Source organism: Canis lupus, chromosome 34 (assembly GCF_011100685.1).
Source record: "Canis lupus familiaris isolate Mischka breed German Shepherd chromosome 34, alternate assembly UU_Cfam_GSD_1.0, whole genome shotgun sequence".
NCBI classification, from domain to species: Eukaryota; Metazoa; Chordata; class Mammalia; order Carnivora; family Canidae; genus Canis; species Canis lupus.
Genome location: NC_049255.1, coordinates 13,621,447 through 13,633,672, shown reverse-complemented (window position 1 = coordinate 13,633,672; position 12,226 = coordinate 13,621,447). Strand labels below are relative to the sequence as shown.

General features: G+C 34.5%; 1 protein-coding gene and 1 pseudogene across 6 annotated transcripts in view; both read left to right on the top strand.

Moving 5' to 3' along the window:
• The window catches only part of PEX5L (peroxisomal biogenesis factor 5 like), a 315,279-nt gene that overhangs the window by 41,372 nt on the left and 261,681 nt on the right, over positions 1-12,226 (top strand). The window lies entirely within an intron of this gene.
• LOC119867583 lies at positions 6,692-6,850 on the top strand (annotated as a pseudogene).

The following is a 12,226-nucleotide window of genomic DNA, read 5'->3' as shown; positions in this document are numbered from 1 at the left end:
AAATCTGAATTTCTGAGGATGTGATCATCTTTCTCAAGCCCCTGTGTTACTCTGGAGCACACTGAGGGATGAGACTCACCAGAACAGAAGCACCATCACTTAAATCAAACTCTCAAGGGTTTTTCATTTAAAATAAAATAATTACTTTTATAGATAAAAATAGTATGAAATCATTTAAAAAGGCTTATTACAAAGATTATGAACAACATGGTCAAATACTTATAATGTTGAAAAAAGTACAATGCTAAATTGTATGTATACTGTGATTATTATAACTACCTGAAGCACACATATAAAAGTAGAAGTACTGAAAGAGGGCACCTGGGTGGTCCAGTTGGTTAAGTATGTGCCTTCGGCTCAGTCATGATCCCAGGGTCCTGGAACCGAGTCCCACATCAGGTTCCTTGCTCAGCAGGGAGTCTGCTTCTTCCTCTGGCTATGCCCCTCCCCCTGCTTTTGCTCTCTCTTTTTCTGTCAAATAAATAAATAAAATCTTTTTTAAGAAAGTATGACAAAAGATTGCCAAGTGTAGTTTTAGTAACTCACGAATATTTTCTTTCTTTATTTTCCAAATTTTTGGGTTAATATTAAGGGGGGGTGTCTTTGAAGGACACCCAGCAAATGGTGAGTAAGGAGACCCTAATGGATTGCCCTCTTGTGGAGCCCTACAGTATCCTTGACTTCCTGACATTCCCTTTCAGACTCAATATGCCACTGAGTCATTGAATGGTACTGTCTTGTTAATAAAACTAAAAATGAGATGGCCTAACTTAAGGGTTTCCCTATAGGATGTCTACTTCTAACCTCTGCTCTTTGCCATGACTTTTAGTCTTTCAGATTTTCCAAGTCAGAAGTTCCAGATTCAACATTTTTTTGGAATCACTATTATAGAATAGCTATTTTTCTTCCCTGAAGAGACCTAAATTAAAAGATGAACATTTGGGATCCTAAACTCTTTTCCCACAGAATGTGGAAAATCTCCTTGCGTGGAAGCTAGAAAATAGCTGATGCTAACCATAGAAAGGCACAAAGCATGCAACTTTTAACTACTGCAAGACTAATAGACTGATTATAACCTCTTTCCTGCTGGGCCCTAAGAACCTGCAGGCATTCTTTTTCAGAAGTTAGATAATAGCCCCTGTTGTTCCTTCTTTTAATTTCATAAAATAGCAAATCCCTATAGTCCCTAGTGATTTAGCCAAGAAAGCAATTATAGGAGATTGCTGGATCCAACTGCTTTTCCCCAATAGATTTGAAGATGAGAATGTGTATGTTCATTATTTCATTCTTCCAAAAAGTCAATCAAACTGCTTTGTAAGTCATTGCATACTTCCTGCAGGCTCCTTCCAGAATTCTGGTTGGGAAGCTTCTTAAAACAGCTAGTCCTATTATATTAGGTCTCCTTTGGTTGCAAATGGCAGAAACCCCTCCAACTACCTTATGGATAAACAAAAAAATGATGGTAGGCACTACTTAATAGCTTACATAACAAAAAAGTCTAGAAGCAAGTTAGATGCAAGATGTCATGGAACATCTCTTTCATTATCTCAGCTATACTTTCCTCTATGTTAACTTTATTCACCACAGGCTCCCTCTAAGTGAAGGCAGAGATGGCTGTTCCTACCTAACTCCAGGCTCATGTTGTGCTTGCATGTGAGCAAAAGGAAAGAGGTCCTCTCTCTCCCAGCATCTGCATGGGGACTCTGTAAAAAGTCTGGCCCTACTTAGAGCACACACAGTCTGTATGTAGGGCAGCTTCAACAGATACCCCAATAATTGGCCAACCTAGATTAGATGCCTATTAATACAAATCAAGGATGTGTAGTTGATGGTCTCACCAGTGGAGGGAACACTTTATCTCCACCATAATGTATATCTAAAACAAGACTTATACGTTTAAAATTATCAAGAGCAAAGGAGAAAGAGAATTTTGGTTGAAAAAAATAATTTTAATAACTTGTCACTAACTGACAGAGATAATACAATCAAGAAAAAGACTTAGAAAAATATAAAGGGCATTAAAAACTGAGACTAAATAATCACATTATTGGCTTTCAATTCTCTTTATACTTTACATTCCTCTTTGAGTACCTATTTTATGATGGTTTGCAAAATCACCATGCCTTTAGAATTTTTTGTTTCTTCTCAAAGCATATATATTTATGATATACATATATTTATTAAACCAGCAACACAAACATAACACTAAATAAAAATAAAGAAAATATCTGTCCATAATCTTAACCTCACAAGGAAAACCCTTAATTCAAACGGAAACTTGTGCTTTATTCTTATTTCTCTTCAGTCTTTGTCAAGGCATATTATTATAGTCTAATAAAAATTTACATAGAATTTCACATTCCTGTTTTAAACGCAATGTATCACAAAGATTTCCATGTTGTTACATAACCTTTATAATCATAATTATAATGCCTGCATAATATTTATTGATTAAATATTCACTACTTCACTTAACCAGTTACTAATGCTAAATATGAAGTTATTTTTCATTTTTAAGATAAGTACATTGCAATACACATATTTCATTCATGAAGCTTTGTATTCTTTTTAAACTTTTTCCTTAAATTCCAAGAAATTGAATTGTTGCGTTAAAGTATGAACAAATTTGATGATGTGATTCTTGCTCCATATTGCTGTGCTGATTTTCAAAATGATTCTGATTTACTTGAAATATAGATATACCATTTTATGATAACTACACCAACATTGGATATTATAAAACTTTACCATAATCCCTGGCTCCCTAAACCAAAGTAATACTTCCTGATCCCCTTTGTCACTTTCTATCCCCATATTCTGCTTGACTTGATTTTATCCACTACCCTTTTCACTAGCATAGACGATATTTGCACTTTGATTTTAGCTCTCCTGTCATGCTGTCAATATAAACATATGCTTGATTAAGTCAGAATTTTACCTGTTTCGTTCATGCTGTATCACTATTATCTACAAGAGTCCATGGAACATAGTAGTATATCAATAATGTTTTCCCTGAACTTGTTTTTTCTTTATAGAAGTATAATATACCCAAGTAGAATGTGCAGATCATAAACGTACAGTTCAATGAGTTTTGATAAATGTAATCACCATGTAACCAATAGCCTACTAAGATCTAGAATATTTCCATTACCTTAGTTCTTAGTGCTTACTTCCGGTCATTACCCATTCCACATTGAAAACCACTGTTTTTATTTCTATCCCCATAGATCAGTTTTAACTCTCTTAAACTTTATATAATTGGAATTACACTGTATGCACTTCTCTACATTCACTCAATATGTTTTTGAAATGTATCCATATTTTTGTGTGCATCAGAAGTCCATTCTTTATTTGTTAAAGAGTTTTATTCTCTTGTACGAATAATTACAAATTTCTTTTGATGGACATTTTGGTGATCTTCAGTTTTTTGCACTAATGAATAAAGCTATAAACATTCTTGTACATATCTTTTGGTGTTAGGTAAAAAACATGTGAATGAAGTTATTAGGTAGATGTTTATTAAAAAGAACTACCAATCATCTTCCAAAGTGATTGTGCCATTTTATACTTCTACAAGTAATGTCAAGTGTTCTATTTGTCATAGAATATGACAAGTTTGCAATGATGCTACTAAGCATTTTAATTTTAGTTATTTTGGTGGTTATGTAGTGGTATCTCATTGTGGTCTTAATTTGCATTTCACCAATGACAGTTACATTTACATTCTTATTGTCCATTCAATATGTTCTTTTGTGAAGTGTCTTTTACATAGTTGTCCATTATTTTTAAAGGGTTGCCATCTTTATTGATTTTTTTAATATTATGGAGATTTGTTCTTTGTTGTACACATGTATTGCAAATATTTTCCTGCAACCTGTGCCTTACTTCATCTTCTTACTAATATCTCTTGATGAACAGAACTTTTAAATTTTGATGAAGACTAATTGATCAATTTTCTTTTGCCCTGCCTAAGAAATCTGCCTGTTGTTTTTGCTTTTTTTTTTTTTTTTTTTAAGATTTTACTCATTTATTCATGAGAGAGACAGAGAGAGAGAGTGAGGCAGAGACACAGGCAGAGGGAGAAGCAGGCTCCACACAGGAAGCCTGATGTGGGACACAATCTGGGACTCCAGGATCACGCCCTGGGCCAAAGGCAGGCGCTAAACTGCTGAGCCACCCAGGCGTCCCAAAAATCTGTCTGTTGTAATACGGAAATATTCTTTCATGTTTTATTCCATAAGCTTTATACTTTAGCTGTCACAGATCTATGAGTCATCTCAGATTATTTTTATACATAGTTTGAGATAAGAATGGAGGCTTATTTTTCTTTCCATACTTTATTCCAGGATGTCTTACATTTTGGATCAGAAAATACCTTTTTGGGGGAAGCTGTTCTATTCATTGTATGATATCTAGCAGCATTCCTGGCCTCTACCAATTAAATACCAGTAGTGCCCCTACTCAATTGTGGCAATCAAAAATGTTTCCAGATATTACCAAATGTCTCCTACCCCCCTCCATCCACCAGGAGTTGGTGGGGCATGGCCTCAGGTTGAGAACCACTGATTAATATAATTATTCCTGGCACCTTTTTCAAAATTCAATTATTGTATACACGTGTTTTTTTTTCCTGGACTATTTGCTATTCATATGACCTACTTGTCCTAATTATCCTAGTACTGCAGTTTTTATTATTTTAAAATCAGGTAGCGTAAAGTGCTTCAACTCAATTCTTCCTTTTCAAGATTTTTTTTACATTTAACAAGATTGAATTCTGAAATCTTCCCCAAAAGTATTGTTCTAGTAGTTGTTTTATAGATTTCTTAGGATTTCCTACAAATGCAGTGATGTCATTGGCAACTAAAGATACATTTACTTCTTCCTTTCCGATCTCCATGACATTTACTTTTTTAAAATTTTTATTTAAATTCCAGTTAGTTAACATACAGTGTAATATTAGTTTCTGGTGTACAGTTTAATGATTCAACACTTCCACACAACACCTGGTGTTCATCCAACAAGTGCCCTCCTTAATCCTCACCACCTATTTAACCCATGCCCCTACTTACTTCTCTTCTGGTAACCATCAGTTTGTCCTCTATAATTAAAACTCAGTTTCTTGGTTTGCCTCTCTGTCTCTTTTTTTTTCTCTATTTTCATTTGTTTTGTTTCTCAAATTCCACATGCAAGTGAATACAATATTCATCTTTCTCTGACTGACCTATTTACTTAGTCTAATACTCTCTAGCTCCATCCATGTCAGTGTAAATGGCAAAATTTCATCCTTTTTTATGGCTAAGTAATATTCTATTGTACATATACCATATCCAATGGCAAAACGACAGTCTCTTCAACAAATGGGGTTGGGAAACTTGGATAGCTACATGCAAAAGAATGAAACTGGACCACTCTTTTACACCATACACAAAAATAAATTCAAAACAGATCAAAGACTTAAATGTGAGACATGGGCACCAGTGTATTTCATTCTTTTCTGTAAATTCCAGTTCCAATATTATGTTATTTTTTTCAATCTGAAAAAAAAAAAACTGTTAACATTTTTTTGTAGCACAAAACTTCTAGCCAAATATTCTTTCACTTTTTATGGTAGATAGTTTTCTGGTTAGCATTCTGTTGTAGTTGTTTAGTTACTTTGAAGATATCATGCTCTTGTTTTTGGCCTCCATTGTTTCTGGTAAGAAACGAGTCACCATTCTCATCATTGTTCCCATACATGCTTGTGTTCTTTTACTTTTAGCTGCAGAATTTTTTATCTTTGATTTACAGCAGTTTGACAATTATTACCTAGTATGGCTTTCTTTGTATTTATCTTACTTAGATTCACTGAACTTCCTGGATCCATAGGTTGAATTTTTTGACAAATTTAGGAAATTAGGGGCCATTATTTCTTAAAATATATTTTGCTCATTCTCCATCTCTTCTCCCATTGAGTCTCCTATAACAATATGTTAGATCACTTGATATTGTCCCGTGAGTTACTGGGTCTCTGTACATTTTTTACAATCTTTTTATTTTTTAATCTGCTTTGGTTTTGATAATTTCTATTGATTTATGCTTTGTTAGGATGAGTCTATTTGGGTTTTATTTCCAATCCAAGTGCATGGCACTTACTTACTCCAAAGTGTGTTTTTCTCCTAAAGTGTGCTCTAATGGATTTCCACTATATTTTTTAGGTAGGCAGTAATTTCTCTCCAATTTGGATGGTTTGACCTCCATCTTCCAGCACTCTGTGGCCTCTCTTACATCAGTTTGCATCTCAACCCTTTGCACAAATTGTAGTGTACTGCTCCCTTGAGTTTTACCTTGAGGAGTCAAGAGCAGCCCTAATTCAAACACATGAGCAAAACCCACATATACACCCTAAACCCACCTCTCTGCCACACAACTTCCAGCTATTTATGCAGCCCTAATCTATGATCACTGTCTCATAAGAGGAAGACCTCTAGTTTCTATTTGGGTTCATTCATAAAAATGCCTTAGGGCAAAGAGTTGGAATTAACATAGAGCTCATCACATGTGTTTCTCTTCTCTCAAGAATCACTGTTCTGTATTGCTTGTTTATCTGTTCCTGAAAACAGTTACCTCATTAATTTTGCCCAGTTTATAGTTGTTTATGTCAAGAGGGTAAGTCCAAAATGAATTATCTTAGTCATGGCTGATATGAAAGTCTATTGCATCTTAGCCTTTTGGCTGAGACTAAGTGTGGTATCTGTTCTTATCAGTGCAGTGAAGTTTGAAAAAATAAATGAATGAATGAATCTTGGCAGAAACAGGAACTTTTCAAAAAAAAAGTATTCTTTACATATCTTTATCCTCCTGGCAACCTCTTACACAAATTCTCTACCTATCATGTGTCCCTTTTACTAGAAAAAATGTGTTAGATTCAAATCCCCATTAACATATTGGGATATTTGCATTTTCAAAACTTATCCTTTTTTTTTTTTTTTGAAAGAGAGAGCTAGAGCACACACATGGTGGGGAGGGGCAGAGGGCGAGGGGTAGAGAGAATTTTAGGTAGGCTTCATGTCCCAGTGTGGAGCCTGGCACAGGGCTCCATCTCATGACCCTGAGATCATGACCTGAGCCAAAATCAAGAGTTCGATGCTTAACTGACTGAGCCACCCAGGTGCCCCCCAAAACTTATCCTTTAAAGTAAAGCCTGAATAGAAAAACAATGAAGTCAGTGGAGCCAAGGAGGTTCTTTGTTTTTCTTTTCAGAGTAGGTTCTTTGAAATGATAATTTAAAAAATTGCTACACTATAGCTACATTGACTAAGATAAAAAAAATCTATGTGGCCTAGCCTAATAATGAACTATTCCATTAGTAATTAATGATCTTTGCTTTATTCATGTCATCTGCATTACAACCTGAATTCCTTCAAAGGAATACTACTCCTGTTTCTATAAAAAACGTGCTGCTAAAATATATTACATATCACTAATACCTGGAAGTCTCTTCATGGTTAACAATGTGAAATATCATTCTTGATGTTCACAAAAAGTAGAAAAGCCTTAGAAAAATTTAAAAACCCAAATATTTGAACTTTCATGCAATTCCATTAGCTGATAAAAAAAATTAATGGACAAAGAACATTTCTTTTGATCCTTAAAATTGCCCCCTTTCAATTTTGCCATATACTTTGCCTACAGTAAATTCATTCCTGCTCAAATAAATACATATCACCTTGGCACTGCACTTAGTCAAATACATACTTACTGCCTTGATACTACACTTATAGCACAAAATAACAAGTCTATGCAGCTAACAATCTTTCTAATCTCATCACTTTTTTCTTCAGATCATGGAATTTTCATTTTGTACATAATTGTCCATGTTCCTTTCTCCTTATTCTTGCTCATAACTAATGGAGAGGATGGGAAAAGTGGCTAGAAATTAAACAATGCTTATGTTTCATGAGAACCTTGTCACCATGGATACCATGTGTTATGATGCCTCCTCAGTTTGCATCCACATACTGTATTCAAACAATCAGGAGAGAGAATGAGGAATTTGAAAGATTTTCCTTCTAGTTCTCTACATTTTACTAACTAGCTATGAGACCATAGGTAGTTTCATTTAATATCTTTGATGCCTTGGTTTCATCATCTGGAAATTGATGAGGTTAGACTAAAGGATTTTAGTATCTAATATTTACTGAGCATTTTCTATGTCCTGGTTATTATGCCAGGAATTTTATATGTTTTATGTTATTTAATCTTTACTATAATAACTCTATGAGACTATTTTTCAAGGTTTTCCAAAGAAAAACAACCAATAGAATATATATAGATATCACAAGAGGAGATTTAGTATGAGAATTTGTTCTTGTGATTATGGAGGCCAAGAAGTCCCATAATATACCATCTACAAGCTAGAAAAACAGGAAAGCTGGTGGCATAATTCAGTATGAGGCAAAAGGCCTGGGAACTGGGGAGGGAGAGTGGCTGCTAGTGTAAGTCCCAGAATTCACAGGCCCAAGAACCAGGAGTTCCAATGTCTAAGGGCAGGAGAATATGGATATCCCAAATCAATAATAGAATGAATTAGGCTTTTCTCCCCCTTCTTGTTCTATTCAGGCCTTCAGTGGATTGGATGATGCCCACTTGTATCAGAGAGGATAATCTGCTTTACTCATTCAATTGTTAATCTTATCCAGAAATACTTTCACAGGTATACTCAGAAATAATGAACAGTTATCTGAACATTCCTTAGTCTAGTCAAGTGACATATAAAGTTAACCATCACTGAGGAAGATATTATTATTATCATCTCATGACATCCTTGATTATTAAGTTTCAGCATCATTAAAGTTCTCTTCTCACTGGTAAAGAGTCAATATTAGACTTAAATCTATCTGACTCTTGGGCTCAGGCTAGTGACCACCATAATCTCAAGCAAAACATATTCCTAAACATTTTTCTTTAAAATTTTAAATTTAACATCCAGTTAGGGCAAAGCTTCCATGAAAACTAGAAAGTCTTATTGCTCCTCCTTCTGCTGAGCATAATTCAGGCTTATACTATGTTTGCACATCGTCTGTTAAAATCATTTCCCAAGCAGAAACTTTGTCTAACACAACATTCCGTCTAGAGGTTCACACATTGCTGGCACTCAGTAACTGTTCATAACAATATGAATGGCATCTGTTTAGTAAAAGGAACTTTGCCATTAATATTTCTTTGCTATTAGTTCAAATACATATTTAGCAATCCTAACTGTTGAAGATATTCTAATCTTAATATATTAAAGGTGATTTATATTAATATTAGCCCATGATAGCCCCAGTTTTGCATAATCTAGTTTTATATAGGCTGCACTCCTAGTAAATATACCTGGCCAAGATCTATTCCAGTGTATTCGTTCATTCATTCATTCATTCAGTCAGTCAGTCAGTCAGTCATTCAGTCAGTCTGTGACTGTTTAGTATTTAGTGAATATTTAGGCATATTATTTGTCATTTTGCTAAGTGCTAGACAAATAAAGATAATTTCAGCTTTAAGAATGTGTCATCGAATGCACTGGAGTTTGATATATGCAATTACAATTTGACATAATAAGTACTACTAATAAGTGGGGTTACTACTACTCCAGAGGGGGCATCTTAACTAGGATTAGGGACCAGAGAAGTCATCCTACACAAGGTAATAATATCCCCAGTGAAACTTGGAATGTTCTCATAAATTAGCCAGGTGAAGAGCAGATGGAAGAGGATTCCAGAAGGAAGAATTTTTTCAAAGAGCCAAAGATTAGGGAAAGAGAAAGACATTATTCTCAAAACTGAATATAGGTCAAAATGGTCCAAAAGGAAAGTGGTAAGAAATGAGATTGGAAGGCAGGCAGGTATCAGCCTTATAAGCCTTATAAGCCTACATAACCTTATCAGCCTTATTAGCTCCATGTTAAGCCAGAGTCTTTACCTGAAGGCACCTGAAAATATTTAAGTAGTGAAGTGAGATGATTAGATTTACATCTTGGAAAGGTCACTTTGCCTTGAAGGGAGCAAATTACAAGAGGCAAGGACGGACTGAAGGAGATCAACTGGGGGCCTTCTTAAAATGATGGTATCCTTAATTATAGTAAAGGCACTGGATGAATGGAAGTCAATTGAGATAAAATTGACAGGGCATGGTAAATCGTTGGGAAGAAATAGGAATCAAAGACATGCTTGTGTTTGGGGCCTGAAAAATTAGATGAATCGTAGTTCTATTCATTGGGATAGGGAACATGGAAGGAAAAGCTGCTTTGGAGTTCAGAAAAACTGATTTATTTCATTTTACTTGAATCCACAGAGATAGTGTTGTGGTGATGGTGGTGGTGATGGTGGTGGTTGTCTGGAATATTTTATGGGGCTATTTAAATTCTGATGTAGCCCTAATCTGTACCATGAAGTAGTACCTGTGAACCAGAGTAAATTCAGTTTTATCTTTCTCTATCAATTCAGTAAATTACTGGAAAGATTATTTAAAAATGGAGATTATTAATCCTGTACAGTATTGATTCTTGAAGAAGGTGATGGTAGAGCATATCTCATTGGCTGGACCAGAACCTGTGGGGAAAGTACTTTCCTGAACTAAATTGTACAGTAAAATTATACAATCTTATATGGTAGCCTGAACACATACACTACAATACTAGTTCTATGTGAAATTACTGAGCAAGAGACGCTGAAAGATTGCAAGCCAATCTCAGCTGATGCAGAATTTCTGAAAAAGCTGATATAGTATTTCTGAAAAAGGTAGCTGCTTCCTTCAAAATGAATACGAGGCCAGGTGATGTAGAAAGTTAAACTGAATGTCCCAAACCTATAGCTTTCATTGTCCACTGCTGTACAATTTCTCCAAAGGCTGGACCCATTCACTGAGTGAAACAACTGGAAAAGCTGTCCACCAAATTGCCTAAGAAAAACTAAGATCGTCCCCAAATTTGTCCCCAAATATTCTACACTCCTCAGCTGACTACATTTCTTACCTACTCTATTCAATTACTTTACCTCTTTAGCACCTGCAGACATCGATGTGTTTATGTTGGTGACTCACCATAGAAGGGCTCAATAATTTTAGCCTGGGTGTTTTTCAGGGAAGGTGTTAAAACCATAACCATAACATTGAACTATCTGATGAAATCCTTCAAAATAAATTAACTGCAGGTATCTTAATGAGTTGATGTAATGGAGGATATCTGCCAAGAAGGAAGGCTTTGGCTTGGAACCAATGATCTTAGTTCCATCCTTCTGATGATAATAGGTAATATGTCTGTTTGCCTCTTGTTTATTAAGGCCACTACTAATTTATGGCAATAAAATCATGCTCCCAATTTAAAAGAGAAATCTTATGTCTTTGAATTCTATAGTGGAGCAGCAAAAATGGTTTAAATTCATTAAGCTGAAAATTAAAAGAGAACAATGCAATGTCCAAGGGCATTCCTGTTTATGCTTTTCTGCCTTGTCATCCTTAAATGACTACTTTATCCTATTGAATTCTCAAGGTTGTATTATAAACAATGTGAAGAACACCTTTGTAATTGTCTCCCTAGATTAAATTTCTAAAAGTGGGATTATACCCTGGGTCGAGTAATTTATTCAATTTACAGTTTGATGCATAAACCAAATCACTTAAAGAAAGAACTATTCATGTAACTCCTATCAATAAAACATGAGAGTGAGTCTTTCCTTACACCTTCATTAATAATGGATTTTATCTATATTTTTAATCTTTACTAATCCAAAATCCAAAATATGTTTCATCATTTATTATTTTCACTTACTGATTATTAATGCAATTAAATATAGATTCATGTTTCTTGGCCACTTATATTTCTTCTATTAATCAATTTTGAATGACCATTGTCTATTTTATACCAGGGCTTTTGATTTTCTTTTCTCATTGTAGATCTGTTTTTCTCCTAATTTGCAAATTTTTAATGTTTGTAACATAAATATTTGTCTCATATTAACGCATTGCCTACTATTTTTCTCTCTTTTTGTCTAATATACTTTTGGCATATATATAATATAAATTTCTGCAACAAACTCTAAAGTTATTCAAACTTTTTCCTCTCAAATAAGTCTTTAGTATATTTTTACCTTCATTATCCTAGTATTAATATAGTTAACTAGATTATTTTGTTCCCTTTTAAAATGCCCACATAAAATATATTTCTTACATTTTGTTGTTGCTATTCCAAGGTGTGTTGCCAATTTCTGAC